Source organism: Nicotiana tabacum, chromosome 11, assembly GCF_000715075.1.
Source record: "Nicotiana tabacum cultivar K326 chromosome 11, ASM71507v2, whole genome shotgun sequence".
NCBI classification, from domain to species: Eukaryota; Viridiplantae; Streptophyta; class Magnoliopsida; order Solanales; family Solanaceae; genus Nicotiana; species Nicotiana tabacum.
The window spans coordinates 40817159-40841907 of NC_134090.1; the positions used below are offsets into that span (position 1 = coordinate 40817159).

General features: G+C 37.2%; 1 pseudogene; it reads right to left on the bottom strand.

Annotated features, from left to right (window-relative positions):
- Positions 1-5851: 5851 nt before the first annotated feature.
- LOC107782787 (putative late blight resistance protein homolog R1B-23) lies at positions 5852-12457 on the bottom strand (annotated as a pseudogene).
- Positions 12458-24749: the final 12292 nt, after the last annotated feature.

The window sequence follows — 24749 nt, forward strand, 5'->3', positions numbered from 1 at the left end:
ACGAATTACCATTCCCACACGCTTGGGTTGTCTTGAAGAGCAAGTTTTTAATGCCGGAAGATTATTGCTCTGACTATTACAAACCAAAGTCTGTTGCAATGACATACGAGGTATCGTGTATCCGCTGCCGGACCGAAATGAATGGAATATACCAACACATATATCAGAGGAAGTTGTCTTACCACCCATTTCAAATAATGTTTCTTATTCTTTATCTAGTGCTTCTTGCAGAAATGCAGGGTAAGGCTGCGTACAATAGACTCTTGTGGTCCGGCCCTTCCCCAGACCCCGCGCATAGCGGGAGCTTAGTGCACCGCCCTTTATTCTTTATCTATCATAACATACATTCAGTTATCCCGAAGGGTGGACTATGAAGATCAGGGGATGGAATATCAGCATTTCAGCTTGCAACCATCAGTCCTTTGCCTAATTGAATATATGAAGCTAATTAATTTGGGATGTCGTCGTTAAAAGTTATCTGTGATCTGCCTTGGAACAGTCATGAACAATGTCGGCTTCCTAGTTTTTATATTTAGAAAGAATTTGCTTTAGTCCACTTTTGATTGGTAAAGCTGAACGCATCATCAATTTCATTAATAGTTCTTCCTTTTCACATTGAAGAGTAAATGAGTGCAACTGAAGAAGAAGTTTTAAGCTCAGACAGGGTGATGAAACCATTACTTAATAAGCTAGGGTATAAAGAAACACATTTAACTTCAGTTGCATTGATCAACGATGTACCTGTAATTGGACCTCGAAACCAGACAGAAGCAACATCTTATTAAACTGGGCCATCTACATCTGGGTTGGTGATTGCATTCATTCATTTGATTAATGTGGGAAGAAGAAAGATAAAGGAAGAATAGTAATTTGGTATCTTTTCTGATGTTTATTTAAATGAACCTAATCTCTTATACATGGATTTGGTTTTATTAGTGAATACTCGAGTCTGAAGAAACTCAAAACTAGCCACAACATGATAAGGAAGAAATAAATCACGTAAGAAAACGAATAATGGACGATTATAAAAAATACCGTGAAAGACCTTGACATTGACAAATTGACAGATTACAATATCTATCACCCATTCACACAAATTCAATCCATGAATGTTAAATAAGCACTAAAATCAGTTGCAGAATACCGTAAGGATACCACTAATAATTCAACTAATATATAAGCTTCTCCGTTTCACCAACTGCATGATCAGCTTATAAAACTCCTTCAAATATGTAAAGGAAATAAATAAATTAGTAGGCGGCGACCTCGTAAGTTACGGTTTAAACGAAAATATGATCATTCAAAAAAAGCATAACTTCATGGCACAAACTGATACTATTTCAATTCGAGTTGAAATGAAGTTGCTTATTCTTTATCTATAATAACAAACACAAACATTCATTATTCTTGAAAGACTGGACTATAAAGATGACCATTAGAATTTCAGCTTCCAACCATCAGTATTCTGTCATGAATTGAATATATGAAGTTGATTAATTTGGGATATCGTTATATAAAATTATCAAATTATCTGTGATCTGCCGTGAGCAGAGAATAGTTAATAGCAACGTGGGCTTCCTAGTTTTAGATTTGACAAAAGGACTCTTAAATTTATTCTACCTTTGACAGGTAGAGCTGAAAGTTGTTGCGGAAGCCAAATGTATATAGTGTGAATAAGTCACAACTACTATACCAAAAATTATGACAGCCACCAAATAATAAATAAGACAATAAAGCAACAATAAAGGGAACACCAGAATTTACGAGGTTCGGCTAATTTAGCTTACTCCTCGGACACAACCAATATTTTATTTCACTCCAAAAATACAAGTGAAATAATACTAAAGAGAGAAGATACAAATGCCTTAAACAGATGAGAAGGCAAATGAGAGGTGTGTCTCAATCCTAAACATTAGGCCTTCTTTTATAGGGGAAAAATCCCCTCCAAACTTAACTCCCAACCAATGTGGGACTTTGGCATTTTGCCAAACTTTAACAAATCTCCACCTTGGCAAAATTCCACATTTTCAATTCTCTCTCAATAACAAATTTTGGTTGTGTCTTCATCTTCAATCTTCAGTGTTCAACAATGTTGATCAAATCCAAACAATGTTGAAACTTGACCGCAGTCACCACCTTTGTCAGCATATCAGCAGGATTCTCTGTAGTATGAATTTTCTTCACCGTGACTCCACCTTCTTCTATGATTTCTCGTACGAAATGATACCGAACATCAATGTGCTTCGTCCTTGCATGATAAACTTGGTTCTTCGCTAATTGAATAGCACTTTGACTATCACAAAAAATTGTGATACCCTTTTGTTCAACACCAAGCTCCTTTAGCAATCCTTGAAGCCAAATTGCCTCTTTCACAGCATCTGTAATAGCCATGTACTCTGCCTCTGTTGTAGACAAAGCAACTGTTGACTGCAAAGTAGACTTCCAACTAACTGGTGCCTTTGCAAAAGTAAACACATAACCAGTAGTTGATCTTCGTTTGTCCATATCACCCGCAAAATCTGAGTCACAATATCCAACTACAGAATGATTGTCTTCCTGCTCAAAAACTAACCCGACATCTACAGTATTATGAATATACCGTAGAATCCACTTCACAGCTTGCCAATGCTCCTTCCCTGGATTGTGCATATATCTGCTAATAACTCCAACAGCTTGTGAAATGTCAGGCCTTGTGCAAACCATTGCATACATCAAGCTACCAACAACATTTGCGTATGGTACCTTTGACATATACTCTCGTTCAGCTTCATCCATTGGCGACATAGTAGTACTTAGCTTAAAATGGGAAGCAAGTGGAGTACTAACTGGCTTAGTCTTGTCATCTATGCCAAAACGTTGAAGTACTCTCTTCAAATATTCCTTTTGAGATAAACAGAGTTTCTTTGAACGTCTATCTCTAATTATCTCCATGCCAAGAATTTTCTTTGCCTCACCCAAATCCTTCATCTCGAACTCCTTCTTCAGTTGAATCTTCAACTTATCAATTTCTTCCAAATTCTTGGAAGCTATCAACATATCATCAACATATAGGAGAAGATATACAAAGGAACCATCTTTAAGCTTGTGCAAATACACACAATGATCGTATTTGCTTCTCTTGTACCCTTGCCGCAACATAAACTCGTCAAATCGCTTGTACCATTGTCTAGAAGATTGTTTCAATCCGTACAATGATTTTTCAAGTTTGCACACCATATTTTCTTTTCCAGCAACTTTGAATCCTTCTGGCTGAGTCATATAGATTTCCTCCTCCAAGTTTCCATGTAAAAACGCAGTTTTTACATCCATCTGAACTAGTTCCAAATCCAATTGTGCTACCAAAGCCAACATAATTCTAATGGAGGAATGTTTTACAACTGGAGAAAACACTTCATTGTAATCAATTCCCTCCTTTTGAGCATATCCTTTGGCCACCAATCTTGCTTTGTAGCGAACATCTAATTGGTTAGGAAATCCTTCTTTCTTTGCAAATACCCATTTGCACCCAATTGCTTTCTTTCCCTTCGGGAGATTGGCCAATCTCCATGTATGATTCTGATGAAGGGACTGTATTTCATCATTCATGGCAATCCTCCACTTATCTTCTTCTGAACTTTGGACAGCGTCTTTATAAGTAGTAGGAACATCATCAGCTACAATTGAGGTTGCACAAGCAACCGTCTCTATGAGACGAACAGGTTTCGTTATTGTTCTTTTTGGCCTGCTGGTTGCTATTGATTCAAGTTGTTGTTGAGATTCCTGAGTTGGAATCTCCTCTACTGGCTCTCCTTCCAGAGGGTAATCTTCATTTGTTTCCTCCTCTGCTTCTTGTGTAGGAAAAATAAATTTTCCCTCAAACTCCACCTGCTTAGAAGCACCTTCATTTTGTTTGGTATCTTCTGTTACCTTATTTACCATAGCAAATTCATCAAAGGTAACATCTCTGCTGAATATTACTTTCTTTGTCATAGGACACCATAAGCGATATCCTTTGACTCCAGAAGTAATTCCCATAAAAATAGCCTTCTTTGCCCTTGGATCCAATTTTGACTCCGTCACATGATAATATGCAGTTGAGCCAAACACGTGCAAAGAGTTATAATCTACAGCAGTTTTTCCGTACCATTTTTCAAATGGTGTTTTGCCATCAATAGCAGCAGATGGTAGACGATTAATGAGGTGGCATGCATATGTAATTGCCTCAGCCCAAAATTCTTTGCCCAAGCCAGCATTGGACAATATACACCGTACCTTCTCCAGCAAGGTCCGGTTCATACGTTCTGCCACTCCATTCTGTTGTGGTGTATGTCTAACAGTGAAGTGTCGGACGATGCCATCATTTTCACAGACCTTATTGAAATGATCATTTTTGTATTCACCTCCATTGTCTGTGCGAATACACTTGATCCTCCTGCCTGTTTGATTCTCCACCATCGTCTTCCATTTGAGAAAAATTCCCAGCACTTCATCTTTGTTTTTCATTGTATACACCCACACTCTTCGAGAAAAATCATCAACAAAGGTTACAAAATAGTGCTTCCCACCCAATGAAGGTGTTTTGGAAGGACCCCAAACATCAGAGTGTACATAATCCAAAATGCCTTTAGTATTATGGATCGCTGTACCAAATTTAACCCTTGTCTGTTTCCCTTTGACACAATGCTCACAAAACTCCAAGTTGCAAGCCTTTACTCCTTTTAACAATCCTTGATCTGATAGAGTTTTCAAGGATTTTCCTCCAGCATGTCCCAAGCGCATGTGCCATAGCTTGGTTGCTTCTGCCTCTTTGTCGTCACTGGATGTTACTGTCGCTGTCCCAATAACTGTACTGCCACGATAGCGGTACATATTATTATTCTTCCGATTAGCCTTCATTACCACTAGTGCACCGGAGCATACTCTCATCACTCCATTTTCTGCAATGATTTTGAACCCTTTTGATTCTAGGGCTCCCACAGAGATGAGATTCTTCTTCAAATCCGGTACATATCGAACATCTATCAATGTTCTGATCATTCCATCATGGTTCCTTAATCGTATTGAACCAATGCCATATGAGGTAAGAGGGCTGTTATCCGCTGTGTGGATGACTCCATATTCTCCTTCTTGAAATTCCACGAACCAGTCCCTGTTGGGACACATATGATAGCTACAAGCCGAGTCCATCAACCATATGTCTGATGATGTTGATGACTCTGTTGTAACTAATGAGAAGTCTGAATCATCACAATCAGCTACATTTGAATCCATAATAGCCTTTCCATAGTAAAGCCTTATTCTTCAACTTCGGACAGTCTTTCTTCCAGTGCCCTTTTTCTCGACAAAAGGCACATTCATCTTTGCTGGGTCTGGATCTTGACTTGGATCTTCCCTTCTTTGTCCTCGTTTGATTTTGAGGACGACCCCTCACAAACAGTGCTTCTCCTTCTCCGCCCTTCTGTTTTTCTCGCTTTCTTTGTTCATAGCTGTACAAAGCTGAACAAACTTCTCTGAGAGAAATTTCGTCATTTCCATGGAGTAGAGTAGTTTCAAGGTGCTCGTACTCATCAGGAAGTGACGCCAACAACATTAAGGCCAAGTCACCATCATCATAAGTTGTATCCATATTTTGCAAATCTGTGACCAACTTATTGAAACTGGTGATATGTTCATTCATCGTGGTACCAGGAACATAGGTGAAGTGAAACAGTCTCTTCTTCATGTACAATTTATTTTGACTGTTTTTCTTCAAAAATTTATCCTCCAGTGCTTTCCATAATTTACTTGCAGAAGTTTCCTTTGTGTATGGATATTTCTGCTCTCTAGCAAGGTAGGATCGAATGGTACCGCAAGCAACACGGTTGATAATTCTCCAATCTTCTTCTCCAATAACATCTGGTTTCTTTTCTTCAATGGCCAGATCTAGCCCTTGTTGAAAAAGGACATCTAGAACCTCGCCTTGCCACATCCCAAAATGTCCGGACCCGTCAAAAATTTCTACCGCAAATTTCGCATTTGACACAATTCTTGTCATAAGCGAAGATGTCAATGATGACGTATTGTTGACACTTGATGTAGATTCTTCTTGTTTATTGTCTCCCATCTTTGACACAAATATTATTTAATAGCTGACGACACAAATCAAGATTATTTCCTTTCTGGTGTGGAAGATCAGACTAAGCTGCAACCACAGAGCATACTAAGACAGAATCTTGACACAGTTACCAAGATAAATCTTTTCTGATGTGGAAGATCAGACTATGCTGCAACCACAGAGCATACTTAGACAGTACCTTGGCTCTGATACCAATTGTTGCGGAAGCCAAATGTATATAGTGTGAATAAGTCACAACTACTATACCAAAAATTATGACAGCCACCAAATAATAAATAAGACAATAAAGCAACAATAAAGGGAACACCAGAATTTACGAGGTTCGGCTAATTTAGCTTACTCCTCGGACACAACCAATATTTTATTTCACTCCAAAAATACAAGTGAAATAATACTAAAGAGAGAAGATACAAATGCCTTAAACAGATGAGAAGGCAAATGAGAGGTGTGTCTCAATCCTAAACATTAGGCCTTCTTTTATAGGGGAAAAATCCCCTCCAAACTTAACTCCCAACCAATGTGGGACTTTGGCATTTTGCCAAACTTTAACAAAAGTATCATCATAATTTGATTGATAGTTCTACGGTTCTACCATTTCAAAGTAAAACGTAAGTTCGTGTAACAGGGTGTCAAAGCGAATACTCAATGAGCTAGTGTACAAATAAACATGTTTAACTTCAGTTGCACTAGATCAACACCACACCTGTTTTTTTGCTGCTTGGGGATGAAGAGCTCGAAACCAGAATTTCCCGACATTCCCTCTAATTCTTCCCTGATGGCCTCGGCTGACTTGACAAGTTCTTCATTGCACGATATTATCTCAACTAATTTCAGGGAGGAGACATTCCCAAAATAAGAAGCAATCGCCTTAAGATGTCGACATCTTCTTAATACCAAGTGTTCAAGGCATGGAAAGGCATTATCTGAGGCATCCCATTCTGAAAAAGAATGATTTTCTAGTTTCAAGAATTTGAGTTGAAGGAACTGCTCATCATTCACTTCCCATACATTGGAGCTAAGGGTAACTCCTAACAACCTTGAGTACCTCGAGTTTTGGATGGTTTGCAACTTCAGTAAGACGTATGTGAAAATTGGACAGTGTCAACTTCTTCAAGCTTGATGGTAACTTCAACTGATTGATCCAAGTCAATGTAGTGCCGGGAGAAACCTTGAGCATTTCAAGATTTGTAATATTGCTAAATGAAGGAAACGAGCCATCAAATTTGGAAACTTCACATCTCAGTTTCCGAAGATTTGGTGTCTTCTCCAAGATCTTATCGGCATTGTCCACACAAAAAAAAACATGCTCAGGAAACAGTTTGCAAATTAACCATTGTCGATTGGCATTCTGAGAATTTTTCTCCACTGTTCAAAGTGAAGAATGCTCGATCATAGATGTGAAGATGCCGCAACTTAACCATCTTCCAAATGGTATCTGATAATGATACTCGTCCTCTTAAGTCCTTGAACTATCAATGTTTCAAGGTTACGAAGATTGTCCGGGAGTGATAATTCATCTTCTGCAGTCCGAAAAGCAAGATACTTCAAAAGGGTTAATTCTTGTGGGATAGAATCAATCATGGTGAGTTCAAAGTCTAATACCCTTAGAAATTTGAAATTTTTAAAAGTGTTTGAAACACAGTCTATTGAAGAGAATGCAATATTTCTAGCCTCCCTGAACTGGAAAGATTTCACATGAGAGAAAAATAAACACCATTTTGAAAGATTTTCACTTTGAGAATAAAGGTATAAGCGGCGTGAAGTATTACACATTGGAGGGAAAAATTGAGAAGGATCTGAACCTCTGTCCCTGTTAATGGAGAAATAGGTATAATTAGAAGAAGCCTTATAGATTGAAAAGATAAAATTAATTAATGTTTTTTATTACCTTATCCTTTCTAAAAAGTTCTCCAACTTCGCTTTCTTCCTGCAAAATTCAAGCACCAGGTCATGAATGCGACATGTCTTGATCCTTCAATCAGAGCTCTTTTTAGCAACCATCACTAGGTTTCTCCCTATAAGATTTTCCAAGTAAAATTTTGCTATATCCTCAGAAAGCTTCTCCATGTGCGTGTTAATGAAACCCTCAGCTATCCACAACCATGTTAATTTTGAGACTTGAATCTCTCTGTCCTCTGGAAAATACTCCCATATATATAAAACACGGTTTCAAATAATGTGGTAGATTCTGATAACTCAGATCTAGTGTGCCCTCCGATTGAGCCTGAATATTTGGACTTAAATTTGTTGATACTTGTTCCCAGCAATGTTTTTCCTTCTTCATTCTAGTGAGGATACCTGCTACCAGAACCATTGAAAGAGGAAGCCCTCCACACTTTTGTGCTATGCTTTTGCCGACAACCTCTAAGACCAGGGGACATCTTTCTTTGTTGAACACCTTGTTTTGTAATAGCGTCCAACTTTCATCAATATTGAAAAATCGAAGCTTATGGGGATCACTAACGTGTTTAGCATAAGATGCAACTTCATAATGCCGAGTTGTTAGAATAATTCTACTTCCTTTGTTATTTTTAGGGAAGCATGACAGTAAATCATCCCATGCACTCATTTTCCAGACATCATTAACGAGGATAAGGTATCTCTTGGGCTTTAAAAGTTTCTGAAACTTGTCTGCTAATTCATTTTCAGCCTCTCTATCAAGTTTTGTTGTATCATCAGTAACATCACGTAGAAGGGATAGTAACAAGTCCTTCCGTTTATATTCTTGAGAGACACAGCAGTGAGCACAGATATCAAAATAAGAGACAACTAACTCATCAAAATATAGTTCGTTTGCCCGAGTTGTCTTGCCTAATCCAGGCATTCCAACAATTGAAACGACATCAAGATTTACTGATCCTTTGATTAGTTTGACTCTTAGATCGTTCATCACATCCTTGAAGCCCACCATCTCTTCATTTGTGCTTGGATTGCTGGCAAATCGCGAAGAAGTATGTGTAGGGGCAGCATCTGTGATGTTATGCAATACCAAGTCAAACGCAGTAATTTCTGGAACCTCTGCTACCTCTGCCATGAGCACTCTAATATCCTCTCCAATGTTCAAGATCCAGAGAAAAAGACACCAATCAGGAAAATCTTTTTTCTTACAAGCATCCAAAACATATTCTACTTCATACACCAAACCATTTGTATGTGTTACAAAATGTTGAAGTATGTCTTGTGTTTCTACAACAGCTTGAAAGCACTTGAGTTCTTGCTGAATTGTCTGAAGTTGGCTCTTGACAGAATCAACTGAATTTGAATAGAGGCTTAGAAACTTCTCCCTGTTGTCTAAAATAAAATCAGCAGAGCCCACTCTGTCAATTCCAGGCAAGTTGGACTGAAGGAGAAATGTCTTTCTTGTGATGAGATAAATCATTGCTAGGAGATTATGAATTTTGACTCGGAAATCAAGATCACCCTACTCCTTTTCGTTTAATAAGTAAAGCAGAATTTCTGCATCAACAAACACAGAGTAAACCAGAATTCCTGCATCAGCAATCACAGAGTCTATATCTTGAAGATGAAATTCAAGCACCGTTGTTGGTAGATCTATGAGATTGGTTCTCAAGAAGTTGAGTGTCTCCTGAAGGGTTACTTTTTTTGCTATGCAATAACCAGAAATTTGTAGCTCCTCCAAAATGTGTAGGAGAGCCTCAAAAATCCAACTTCACAATCTACCGCATACTTAATTTGGATAACAGGATACCATTGTGACTGCACTAACTTTATAGCTTGGAGGACTTCAATATAGATGCTTGGCCCAATATGTTGAATTTTTTTCCGCATTAGATCAGAAAACAAGGGATACCCTTTATCTGCAGCAAAGTCTCGATAGATCTTTTCATTTCTTGGAAGATACAACCAAGTAACCATTGTTGTGTGCAACGCTACTTCTAAAGAATGAGAAAAGAATAAATACTTGACACGAGGCTCTACGCATCTGTCTGAAACAAAGCAGAAAAAACTTCTAATGAACTTCAACTCCTTTAAAGCCTTTTCAACTTGATCCACGAGTCCCCCAACATGAAGGGGTGAACTTGGATTATCAAGTTTCAGTAGATCACTGAGATTCTCTATCACGGTATCAATGAATTCCAAAACAAAATTGAAAATAAGAGTAGCATCGTTGTCGTCTAAAAGTTCATATGATACTTCGGAAAAAGAGTATTTAGCTTTTCTGATTTCCAACTTAGTCTGCCAAAACTTATTTTGCAATTCGGAGACACGGCCATAAAATTGGTGGATCCCTTGTCTTCTGTAGACCTGGATGAGATCAGCTACAGCAACTTTAAACAGATCTCGGACTTCTCTTAAGAGATCTGATTGAACTCTGAAGATCTGCAAGTTGAGAATGATATCCAAAAACTTGAAATCCCTTTTAAGGAAGTTGAAATTCCTTTCAAGGAGCTTAAATTCATCAAATGCAAAGAGGTCCCGATCGAGATAATCACATTCATCTTTGATCCTCTGCAGAGTTTCAAAGGGGAAATATTCCAAATATTTCTCTGAAAATATAAGTAAAGAACCGCATTCCTCTACAGTCCGCCAAAGATTGTCTTGGAGACGACGTATCTTGTACTGCAGAGTGTCAAGGGAATCAGATTCCTCTGAAAGAAATATATGGAATGAGCTGCATTCATCTTCGGTTTGCGTCAGAGTTTCACGTAGATGAGATAACTTTGACAGATACTCATCTGAGAACTCAAGGAATGAGCCCCAGTCCTCTTCAATCCCGTGCAGTGTGTCAAGGGAACAAGATCCCTCTGAAAAATGATATCCGTCTAAAACCATACGGAATGAATGACATTCCTCTGCAATCCGTTTCAGAGTTGTAGGAATATGAGCATAGGAATTCCATTTCTGTGTAATACGCTGCAGCATTTCAAGGGGATTAGGTATGTCTGAAGACATAGCTCCTCTTCTCATTGCAAATAATGTGATAACTAGCTAGAGGCGGACCCAGGATTTAAAGATGGCGGGGGCACCACTATCTTTAATATACCTCAGAGGTGTGGACTTTACCGGTAGTTGTTGGGTCTTGCCGGATGCCGGGAAGAAGGAGAGGCAATCGTGATTCGAACCCAAGACATCCCACACAAAAGCAAAGCTAAGCCACGGTTTTGACCAGTGCCCCCACTTGACCTTTGTGTTTCAGGGTGCCTAACAAAATATAAAGAGACTCTCAAGGTATATATACAGTATATACATATAATATGCAAAAAAAATTCTGAGGTTTACGGGTCCGGTGACCCTCCTACGATACACGTAGGTCCGCCTATGATAACAACAGCTGTTGTAAACTGGAAACTAATGGTTTCAGTCTGTCATCTAACTACTCCATATGTAGTTACTTCAAAATTTGACCAAGTCATTTTCTGATAGAAACAACACCAAAATTAAGATGGTCTCCTCAGTTCCTTCATTATTTTATCGGCCAATTAATGACAAGATCATGCATGATTCCGGATGAGATATTTGACTTTTCCAAGTTATAGAGATCAACAACAACAGCAAACCCATTATAACCCCATAAGTGTTCTGCGAGAAGAATAGAGTGTATGCAGATATTACCCCTACAATGAATGTAGAGAGACTATTTCCAATAAACACACAGCAAGGAAAAGTTATAGAGACCCTAAATGAATTTCTATATATGATTTATTTTAGTTCAAATCTGATCAAGTCATTGAGATCCTCATTGAATTTCTATGACCAAGTGAGTGAGACTTACAGGAAAGAAATTAATGAGAGTGAAAATACAAAGGAATAGGGAACAAACCAGAAAAAAAGCTTTTAACAGTTGAGGAGAAGGTTGAATTGGTGCAGCTCAGGGACGTATCTGCGATTTTCCAGATTCATTTCTCCCTCCTCCAAAAAGTACATAAATTGAAATCATGGGTCTAGTGGATTCTTCTGTCTGAACAATGAGCTTGAGGAGTATTTCTTGAGCTAAACGAAGTTTTGGCGTGGATTATGGCTGGGGTGCGCGTTCGAATCGATTTATCGATAAATCGAATCAATTATTTTTTCGATTTTGAAATTTTTCGAGTTTTCGATTTCGATTTCGATTTCGATTTTGTCCTCTTCAATTATCGGTTTATCGATAAACCGATAAGATATACTAAAAAGACAAATATACCCTTATTTTATAATACCATTTCCTTTACCCTCAGTCCCTAGCCCTATTATTTCGTCTACTCATTTTTCAGCGCCGCTTTTACCTTTCTCCCTCTCTCTCGCGAACTGCAAACTCAGCCATGATGATGTTCTTTTTATACCATTGGAGTGTTGGTGACATACGTTTGATCCCTTACTTTAGTTTCGTTGCATGTGCTTGTTGACACAATTTTTATGTTATAAACGGTGTTCGTCTTATTTTAGCTTCTTTTTGTCCATATTAATTAGGCGTATTTATAGCGATATACTTTTCGTGGGATCCCGGAAATTTTCTTATTGGTGTAATCGATAACCGAATCGATAAACCCCAAAAATCGATAAATCGAAATCGAAAAAATCGAAACCTTATTGAAACAATAACGATAAGCATATGTACAAATCGATAATCGATATGTAATTATCGATAAGGGTCAAAATCGAATGCACACCCCCAATTATGCGAATTTACGTGCCAAAATATTTTACAAAATTATCTAAAGTTACATTTGTGATTTTAACTATGATTTAAAATTACTCTCCTGTATACTTTGGTTAAGGTCCAGGCTGAAGCTCGTTAAAGTCAAGGACAAATATAAAATCATTTGATATTTGCTAATAATAAGGTTATGAATTGCCATAACGCATAACTGATTATAAAATAAAGATATTTCAGATTATGTTTAACTCTTTTTTCTTTTTCTGTAAAGACAGTGTTCGAACAAGTTTGTATTTCTCAAGTTAGGTAAAAACTGCACTGAGTGTTTACACCAAACCAATAGATATATAACATGTGTCTTGCATATGAACTTCAATCATTTAACCATTGTAAATTACATGCATTCTCATCTAATTAAATTAATTAACCATAGTAAGTTAATATAGTTTGGTGTAAACACCCGGTGTTGATAAGTATTTACCTCTCAGTTATCTATATATAAATATAAAGTTGGGAATTAGTAAGGTGATGTGGCACCTCTATCCGCCCAGCAATTATAATTATCTTTTTTCTCCTTTTTTTGCATTTTACTTCCTTTTTCATTCAATTATTAATACTATTAAAATGTCTAAAATTCTGTATTAAATAATAAACGATCGTTATGTCTTTTATTGGGAAGTCCAAGACATTATAAAAGAACCGTCCCTTGGATATATGTTTTCCATAACTCACATATCTTAATGTCCTTAACTTTTCTAATTAATATTATTCATAACTCTCATGTCTTTTCATGTTTATAACTCCCAAATGCTTAATATGTAATTATATGACACCTTATTCTGTCTTTCAATGTTCATCTCATCACATGGCTGGTCAGATTGCCGGCGGAGAGCTTAATAAATTAAAGCAGGATCTTGTATTTCGCTATGCAAGAACAAAAGAAGTTATCAATTTTTTAGGATGAAACGGATATAAAAATTTCCACTTTCAGGCATGGCCTTAATTTGTTACAAACTTCATGATGATTTATGCGGCTGTTTATCCAGATAAAAAATGAGGGCCGCAATGCAGCCAATCTGATGCAGTGCAGGTACTTTTTGCTTGCTAATTTCTTAAAACAATTTCATCTTTATTTCATTAAGTTATTGTTCATGCGATCTTATGATGGATTTGCATATCTATATTATATGGACACATAATAAACTATTGGAGTTTAATTGGTGCTTTGGTTGATGCTTTAAACGGAGAAACAGAAATGCTGACATAGAAGTAAAATTAATTATATATTTGACAGAGAATTAGGTTAATAACATAAAAATTTGTTACCATGAAGAAGGGAATAAAGTTTTTTATTTTTTGGACTAACTGTAGGAGGGAGGGAGAGAGGGAGGGAGGAAGAGAAATAAAAGAAAAGAAAAAGTAATAAAGTAATTGTATTCCTAACCTTTGTTTTAATTCTAACTTAAAAGTTGGCTTTAAGAAGCAAACGCCATTCTCTTAACCATTCTGTTTTGCGACGAAGATCTTGATAGAAAGAGGAGAAGAGAAGAGAAGATCCTTACATAAACAGTCGGTCATATTTATTATTTACTTTTTCTAGCCATATACATCAATTATATATAATTGTACACATATAATACATAAATTATATATATATTATATCTCCACTGGCTATTCTTAATTTAAGCAGTAGTTTAAGCAGTTAGATGTGCGGCTATTCGAGTTAATTCTTATGGTGCAATTTCATCCGATATATTGCTACTCAATTATCTATTACGTGAAAGTTTCACAATTTTTCATCATCTAACTGTAGATTGGCTGATGTTTTAGGACCGCGCGAAGCGCGGATAATTCCCTCCACGAACTCCCCGCTTTGTTTTTGGGGTGACTCGAACTCACAACCTCTTGATTGAAAGTGGAGGTTGCTTACCATCAGAACAACCCCTCTCTAATATTTGTTAATCACATTACAAATGTATGTAACATTAACATTTGTTACATAAGTAATTGCGGTAATTTCGGTAAAGTTGAAAATTTATGTAACATTAACATTTGTTATATAAGTAAAGACAGGTAAGTATGAGTCATCAAATAGTTGGCACCAAATATAAATATGTGATCGTTGCTGAATAAGTTCCGAAGACATTGAAATCGAGGACGAAGATTTGAAGGAAGATATCGGTTGGAAAATACAACATTTAATGAGCAGTCGTTACAAAGAATCTTTGTATTAATACTCAGCCGTTATTGAATCATAAAGAGAGGTTTTATTCATATTAAAGAAAAGCTTGATTTGGGGATCTTGTCTTCTTGAATTAAATTATAAATAGGAGAATTCATATTCATTGAATGACACGAAATATTCTGTATACAAAAAGGCAAAACAAGCTCTTACTGAAAATAATATTCTTTACTTTGTTCTTCATATTGTTCTTGTTATTGCTTTAGGAGATGTAATGCCCATAATCAGGCTTGTGTTTCTTTTTAATTTATTTTCATTAACTTATTTTTGTTCTTGATTATTTGATATTCTTGGATCAAATTAATTCATGTGTCTATTAATCACATTACAAATTCAATTGTACCGTTTTACGAGTAAATAATAGTCATAATTGATTACTCTGAGCAGTTGCATCCAGTTATGCATACCAAGAAGCTAATGAAATGTAAGACAAACTTCTTTAATCATTTTCTTATAGTGGGTCGGGTGTCTTGGTCACTCTCCCTTATATAACCCCTTTAAAATATTCAATTACCTTTGATAGAGAAGAGCCACCTTAGATATTTATACATGAAATGGGGAGCTGTTATATAACGCCGCCTTCTCCTGGAGCTTCAAAGTACAAATTGTGAAAAAATAAAGTTGATTTTTCGGAAGAGTAAAATTATAATTAGAAGAAGTTTTTAGAAAGTTATAGAGTAATATCATGGATATTTGTTGTACTTAAGAAATATCTAGATACTCTAGAGTTTTGGATATTTAAGGAAGATATTAGTAGAATGTGATAGAATTATCTAGATTATTTTTGTATCTAGAATCATCTCTAGACAAGTATAAATAAGAGTAGCCTTAGGCATTTGTAGTGAAGCCAAAAAATCAAGAAAGCCTTCTTTCCTAAATAAGTTCTCCTATCTAAAATCTTTGTTCTCTTTTCAAGCTTCCACTTCTTTAGTTGAATCCTCCAATCTTAGTTAACGATCTTGGGCTAGCAGAAGGTCTCCGAATAATACTCTTCTTCTTCTATTCTTTACATGGTATCAGAGCCTCAAGTCGGCTTCTGGATTTCAAGGTCGGGTTAGTGGTTGATTCAACTGATTTCTCTAAATGGATTTGGGTGGTCGTGCTAATGGACTGGGATTGAGTTATTGAACCAGTCCAACTACAAGGTATGGAAGACTTGTATGGAGTCATACCTTGTTGGTGAGGATTTGTGAGAAGTTGTCAATGAGAGTAACACAAGTCCTCCTGTTGACGCATCGAAAAATAGCAATGCACGGAAGAAGTGGAAGCAGATTAATGCTAAAGCGGAGTTTATCCTAAAGAGGTCCATCTCTCCTAATTTATTTGATCATATTATAAGGTGTAAATCATCTCATTTAATATGGAGGACCTTCGATCAATTGTTCAATAAGAAGGATGAAGCTCGGCTACAGATTTTGGAGAATGAGTTAGCTAACACCACTCAAGGTAATCTCTCGATCGCCGAGTATTTTTTGAAGGTTAAAAATCTGTGTTCTGAAATTTCTCTATTGAATCCGGACGAGGCTATCTCTGAAGCACGAATAAGAAGAATTATTATTCGTGGCTTAAAGCCAGAATATATTCCCTTTGTTACATCGATTCAAGGATGGGTTCAACTATCATCTTTGGAAGAATTTGAGAATTTGCTATCGTCACAAGAGCTATTAGCCAAACAGATGGCTGGTGTATCTATCAAAGAAGGGGAAGGAAATGCTTGTGTCGCCGATAAGAGGAACTTTAAGGGGAAATAAAGAGATAACATGCACTTTCAATCCTCAAGTAGTTCGAGCTCGCCAGGAAAGAAGGCGGAGTCTTCCAGCAACGGTAAAAAGCCTTTAAAATGTTACCGTTGTGGCAAAGTCGGGCACATAAAAAGATACTGTCGAGCCAAAGAGAGCAATATAGCTCAAATCAAGAAAGTTGCTGAAGAAGAAGAAAAAGAAGAAGACTGGGGAAAGTGCTTCATAGCGGAGACTTGAGCAATAAATTCCATAGCTTCCATAAACTTTGAAAGAGACTGGATCGTGGATTCAGTATGTGGGCACCATCTCACTGGAGATCAATCCAAATTCTCCACGTTTCGCGAATACAACGGACATGATGTCATTGTTACAGCAGATAATACAGTCCATAATGTGGAGAAGTAAGGCACTATTGTGATCAACGAGAAGAAAAAAGACATTATCACCGTCAACAGTGTTTTTCACGTTTCAGGTATGAAGAAAAATCTATTTTCAGTTGCAAATATTGTAGATGCTGGAAACTATTTGCTATTTGGCCCACGTGATGTGAAGTTCCTCTGAAATATCAAGGTACTCAAGGCAGATATCGTTCACTCAGGTAAGAGAGTTAACGATTTATATGTCTTATCTGCCTCTAATTCATATATTGAGAAGATGAGTAGCAATGACAATACACATATTTGGCATGCTAGACTTGGACATCTAAGCATGGATAAATTAAAAGCCATAATAAAGTTGAATCTAGTAAAAGGTTTGCCTAACTTAAGAAATTTTGATGGAGGAGAGGTTTGTGAAGGATGTCAATATAGAAAGGCACATCGTCTTCCATTTGACAGATCCTTGTCAAGGTGCAATGCCCCACTAGAACTTATTCACAGGGACTTGATGGGGCCAACGAGAACTCCTTCATTTTCAGGCTACTCTTATATGCTAATTTTCATTGATGATTTTACTAGATTCACTTGGGTTTATTTTGTGAAGCACAAGTCAGAAGTTTTCAGTAAGTTTGTGGAGTTCAAAGAAACAGTTGAAGGTGAACTCGATTCCAGAATAAGGCGGTTGCGAACTGATAATAGCGGTGAGTTTACATCAGATGAGTTTCTTTCCTTTTGTCGCCAGCATGGCATTAAAAGAGAGCTGACATGCGCTGATACGCCACAACAAAATGGAGTGGTTGAAAGGAAGATCCGACACTTAACTGAGACATGTAAGAGTTGGCTTCATGCCAAGAATTTACCTAGAGCCTTGTGGGTTGAAGGTATGAAATGTGCAGCGTACGTGATTAACAGGATGTCGCTTTATCCAAATAATATGAAGTCTCCGTATGAATTAATGTTTGGAGAAAAGCCTAGCGTGAAACACCTCAGGGTTTTTGGCTCTATTTGTTATGTTCACATTCCGGATTCTCAAAGGAGCAAGTTAGATGCCAAGGCAAGGAAGTGCATCTTTGTCAGATATGATAAAAGGAAAAAGGGATGGAAGTGCATGGAACCTAAAACTCATCTCTTTGTTGTCTCAAGGGATGTCATATTTGACGAATTGTCTTTGTATTATGGAGCTGCATTGGATGGAGCGAGTTCAAAAACCTTAAATAATGGAGATTCAAGCTTGCCCATTGCAGGTGCTACTCTAGATAATACAGTTGCCGAGGAGTTAAGAGAAAGGGGGAGTCCTGGACCTCAACAACATGAAACTCAACAAGAAGATGATTCAAGTGGTTCGGGAAGGCCAAAACGAACTATTGTCAAGCCAGCTCGTTTCAGAGATGAAAATTTCGTCAGCACATACTCATGTTCCTTTGCAAGACCAATTGAAGAACCTTCAGTATTTGGGAAAGTAAGACGATCCAGAAAAATAGTATTGAGATCTTCATCAAGACACATTCTAAAGCATCGGTTGAGTTCTTCTGCGACAAGCTTGGGATAGCTTCCAAAAAATTACTTTAAGGGGGAGTGTGAAAAAATAAAGTTGATTTTTTGGAAGAGTAAAATTATAATTAGAAGAAGTTTCTAGAAAGTTATGGAGTAATATCATGGATATTTGTTGTACTTAAGAAATATCTAGATATTCTAGAGTCTTGGATATTTAAGGAAGATATTAGTAGAATGTGATAGAATTATTTAAATTATTTTTGTATCTAGAATCATCTCTAGACAAGTATAAATAGGAGTAGCCTTAGGCATTTGTAGTGAAGCCAAAAAATCAAGAAAGCCTTCTTTCCTAAATAAGTTCTCCTATCTAAAATCTCTCTTCTTTTTTCAAGCTTCCTCTTCTTTAGTTGAATCCTCCAATCTTGGTTAACGATCTTGGGCTAGCAGAAGGTCTCCGAATAATACTCTTCTTCTTCTTCTTCTTCTATTCTTTACACAAATGACTGAAAATACACGTCTCAGATTCTGGTTGTTGCTTTTGTTTATGTTAGAATTAGCAAGGAAGAAGAATTGAGAAGAATTGTAAGCACGTGATTTTTGACCCTCCCCGAGAATTTTCACATTTTTAGCGTGAATATGTGAAATTGGGTCTAGTATACCTATTTTAACTATTTTACTTTATTTCGTTGCAAAAAGAAAATTTCAAAAAATATATATATAAATTTTAGTTTATGAATCTCATAAACTTGAAAAATACAAAAATTGCACTTTATTTTTGTACTTTATGTAATTTCGAAAATTACAAAAAAAAATATAGTTCTATTAAGGTTTTATAGTCATTTTTAACTTTGAAAAATACAAAAATATTACCTCATATTTTATCTTAATATTTAAAAACGAAAATTACAAAAAAATAGTTTTATTAATATTTTTGTAGCTATTTTAAAATCTTGAAAATATTTAAAAATATGTAATTTTGTTTAAATACTAGTCTTATTTTTGGTAGTTATTTTGCTTACATAAGACTAGTTAAACAACGTGTTCCTATTTCTCGGGTCCGGGCAAAAGAATAATATTCGGGTTCAAACTACCCGGTTCTAGGCCTAATTTTCGGACCTAGCCCATAATAAACCGTGTCCAGGACACGTGGGGAACCCCACCACGCGTGGGGGACATATGCCTCGAACCCCACCACGCGTGGGCTCATTTTTCTGGGGAAAAACCCATGCTAAATGCACGGATGAAAGACAAAGGCAGGGGGACTTTTAAAAAATTGGCAAAAAGGGTACTGTTCCTCTTTCTTCTTCATAAAGAAGAAAGAAAGGAAACTTGCAGAGAAGAGGAACGGACAGGACTTTTGGGGGGGGATTTTTGGAATTTTGGAGGGGAACACTGTTCACGTTCCTTCTTCTTTAGAAGAAGAAGCAGAAAGCCCTACCCAAAAGAGACTCCATTTCCGGACTTCCCCCAGCACCAAAACGCCCACCTCCATTAACGCCACCAGCCTCACGTCCAAAACCATCAACAAACCACCATTGTTGTCCACCCCGGCTCCTCCTAACCCCGTCGACCACCCCGTCAACCTACCGTAAAACCACCACCAAAACCAACGAAAACCCTAGCAAACAGGAAACCCACCATCGTTCCACCTTTAACCCGCCCCGGACTGCTCCCTCTCCGTCTCACCATTACCAAACGACCCCTCCATAGACACCTCCATCAACGAAACCAAAAAACCAGCCTCCCAGCTCCCCTACCCACGACCAACCTGAGCCACTGCCTAAACAGCTCGTCACAACCCCCACAGCTGCTCCCCCGTCGCGAAACCACCAACAAACAGCCCTCGACCGTTGGCACAACAAGCCCGTCAGCAGCCTCCTTGCGTCGACCTTACTACTGTCGGCATTGTTCATCTTATCGTGAGCAGCTGTTGGTGGCTGCAATTCGGCCTTGGCCGAGTTTTCTGTTTTCCGTCGAGGTCGACTTTGGTTCGTCGAGGTCCGGTACGTCGAGTTGCTGTCCGAGGTTCCATCGTTGTTCTTCGTTCAGAGAGGTCCGCTTGAGTTCCGTCGGAATCGTGTTTGTCGCCCTGAGTTGGCCGAGGTTCAAAGGTTAGTAAACCTCGATGTATTATTAGATAAAGGAACTTTACATTAAATGTTCGAAGATGCAATATATAAATTGATATAATGATTTTTTGCTTATGTTTCACCGTATGCATTTTTAGTTCATTTTTGTGTTATGTTATTGTTGTTTGCTCGATATCATTTGATTTAGTTGTATTAGTAGTCCTAAGACACAGTTTGACGTTGATTCGCTCGTCCCTTCGTTGTCTCAGTTTATTTGGACAAAATTAGTATTAGTACATGTTGTTACTACGCCCGAAACACCCATTCACTAGACTCATTTTATTAAATTTTGACAAGCTATAAGATTTTAATTGTAAAGAAGCCGTAAGATTTAGTACTGCTAAAGGCGTAAAAATGGCATCCTTTTAAAATATATATAAAAAAATAATAATAATAAAATAAATAAAAAATAAATGATAATAAAAAATAAAATGAGACGAGCCTCGCCGAATAAAAGTGACAAATTGCGGGGCCCTCACAAAATGTATGTATTAAACACTTAGATTCCGGGACGGGCCGTTTAGAAAATTTCACGGCCCCACCTAAAATAATAATGCGCTAGTTGCTTTAGGCGCGCCTTTAATAATGTTATCTCCCTAAACTCGGGTGCACATTTATGTGACCCAAATCCAAATCTCAACGGAGTCGAAATGTGTCTCTAGTCACGGGCGCATTGATTGTGGCGTGGCTCGAGATGCATTTCCATGACGTTGCAAATTCCTTTTAAAAATAAGAATGAGATGAGCCTCGCCGAATGAAAATATAAATTGCGGGGCCCTCAGTAAATACTTGTTTTAAATTACTTAGAATTCAGGAGGGCCGCTTAGTGAATTTCGTGGCCTTCCCAAAATAATAACGCGATAGTCTCTTTAGGCGCGTGTTTAATAATTTACTTTCTTAAGCTCGGGTGTGCATTTCATGCGACCCAAATCCGATCCCAAAACATCAAATAAAATGCGTTCCGGATTGTGGGTGCATTTCATGTGACGCAGTCCAAAGACGTGTTTTAAGCGATGTTCACATTCTTGTAAAAAAAACAATAATAATAAAGCGGTTAAAAGTTAAAATTTGCACATAAGTTCATACTTGTATAAAATCAGATAATCAAGCCGAATATAACAGTTGAGCGACCGTGCTAGAACCACGGAACTCGGGAATGCCTAACACCTTCTCCCGGGTTAACAGAATTCCTTATCCGGATTTCTGGTACGCAGACTATAATATAGAGTCATTATTTTCCTCGATTCGGGATTAAAATTGGTGACTTGGGACACCCTAAATCTCCTAAGTGGCGACTCTGAAATAATTAAACCAATCCCGTTTCGATTGTCCTTTAATTGGAAAAACTCCCTTGTACCCTCGCGGGCACGGAAAAAGGAGGTGTGACAGCTCTGGTGACTCTGCTGGGGAATAAAAACCCAGAACCACTGGTTCAGGGTTAAGAATTCGAGCTCAGAGTAATTATTATTATTTGGCTTTATTTATTATCTGATTATTACATGTTTTGAGCCTAATGTGCTAAATGCTGCTTTTACCGCTTTGATATTATTTGAACTGTATATAAACTGTGCCTAAACCTTTCTCTTCGTACCTCCGGGGATGTGCTTACTGGTTGAGACTCCCTATTCTGTTAGTGTCATACCCTAAATAAAAGAGGCTCGGAAAGTTTCTAAGCCGGCTGGCCTTTTGGTTCCCGGAAAGGAGCTCCTTCCTCAGCTCGAGTTGTCCGCTCGGGTACACTGTCTAGAACACCGACCCAGGTTTTTGAACCTAGTATAACAAAGCCTCATACCGGATCCCTAGTAGGAACGTTTATTTGCATCATGTGCATTTGACTTAGGGGACTCAACACAGGGGTTGGGTCCGTCTAGGACAAACAACCTGAAAATAATAGACCGTCTTCGGCATCCTATATGCTACATGTTGTATTTAGTCAAGGGCATATGGGTCATTTGGTCATTTCCAGCATAATGTTATTTTAATCAAAGCATGGGGAACATTTGTGGAATCCAAGAAGCCTTGGAATTCCCTATGTCCCCCACGCTTGCTTTTTGGGAAAGCACATGGGGAACATTTGTGGAATCCAAGAAGTCTTGGAATTCCCATATGTCCCCCACGCTTCATATGTTGGGAAAAGCGCATGGGGAGCATTTGCGGAGTCCAAAAAGTCTTGGAAATCATTATGTCTCCCATGCCACATTTTTGAAAGAAATAATAAATATAAAAAATAAAAATACAAATAAAAAACAAAGCATGAAAATTCAAAAAGATTTTGTATGTTGTCATCATTTTCCGCATATAAGAAAATCGTGAAAAAAGGAGAAAATAACAGCATAGAAGTCCAAGTAGAGTCGAAACTCTGCCGAAATTTTGAAAATGAAAAAATGTCTTGTTAGTTTGTTATATTTAAAGAAAAGGAAAAAAAAATCATCATTGTTCTGTCTTGTTTTTAAAAAAAATATATAGAAAAGAAAATATTTGTTTTGCCATAAAAATGAAAAAAAAAGGTTTTGTTTTAAAATGGGTTTTTATTTGTTTATCTGTTTATGAAAATGTCAAAATAAAAATGAAAATAGTAAAATAAAAAAGAGTCAGGCGTTGAATGTGATTTTATTATTTGTTCCAAAAATAAGTATATATATAATCCAAAAAAAAAATTTCAAAAGAAAGTTCAAAATTCAAAAAATAAAATAGAAAAACAAATCCGAAAATATTTTGATTCTTTTTTCGAAATTGAAAAGAAAATTCAAAATTCAAAAAAAAACATTTTGAGAAGCATTTCTTTTATTAAAAGAAAAATTCCGAAAAATATTTTCCTCTTCTTCTCTAGAATAAAGAAAAAAGAGCAAATGAAAATTCAAAAATATTAGTCTTTCTTTTAAAAAGAAAATCAATCAAAAAATAATATTTCCTTGCTTCTTTTAAAGTAGTTCTTTTAAACGAAAATTCAAAAAAAAACGTTAGTTCATCTACTTATCCTTGATTGACCGAACTACGCGGGTTTGATTCTCACCGGATGTGAGATACGTAGGCAGCCCTCATCGGGTCCAACCCCACCTTCTCAAAAAGAAGGAATGTTTTATGTTTTTCGTTAATTCGTTTGTTTGTTATAAATGAAAAATAATAGAATAATAGTCTATTTGATTGTTGTGAAAATAATAATAAAAAAATATATATATAGAAAATGGAAAAGGGTCTTCTCAATAATAGTTTATTTGCCCGAACTACGCGGGTTTGATTCTCACCGGATGTGAGATACGTAGGCAACCCTCATCGGGTCCAACCCCACCTTTTGCTAAAATAGCTAAAATCAAAAAATTTAATCTTGTCATAAATAAGTCGGGTGATGTCCAACCCACCTTTTGCTAAAATAGCCAAAAAAACAAATAAATAAAAAATGTATGTCAAATTTTAATTTTGTCATAAAGAAAGTCAGGTGACGGTGTTTTATCAAGACATAGCCGAATGTTCCCGAAAGGAACGCCGGAAGGCTGACTTGCATAAACAGCCACTTTTGGGTCATTTTTAAGACTTGGTCCAGTTGACCCCCACGGCCTAAAAATCTTCGTCCCCGAGACGTTGAAAGGCCGTGTTTGCAATATTGACTTTTCTCATTTGAAAAACGATAAAAAGAGTTATAAATAAGTCAGGTGATGCTGTTTTGTCATAAAAGGGGTCGAATGTTCCCGAAAGGGACGCCGGAAGGCTGACTTGGCATAAACAGCCACCTTTGGGTCATTTTGAGATATGGACCCACACAGCCTTATAAATCTTCGTCCCCGAGGCGCTGAAGGCCGTGTTTACAACGCCAAGTCTTTTATTGTAATTTGAAAAGAAAAAAATCAAAGAGTCAGCGGTCATGTGAATACCGTCTTTTGCCATAATAAGCCGAGCCAGCTTCGGCCGCGTCTTAAACCGTTCTTGCCGAAATAGCCTTAGAGTATCTTTTAGTTGTCGAAAGGTTATTTTCGTAAAAGAATGGACAAGTTTTAAAGTGTCAAAATAATCCTCCCCGGCCTCAAAATTCATGTGAAAATTGGAAGGGGCCACATTTGCAAAAAATAACCATTTGGTTG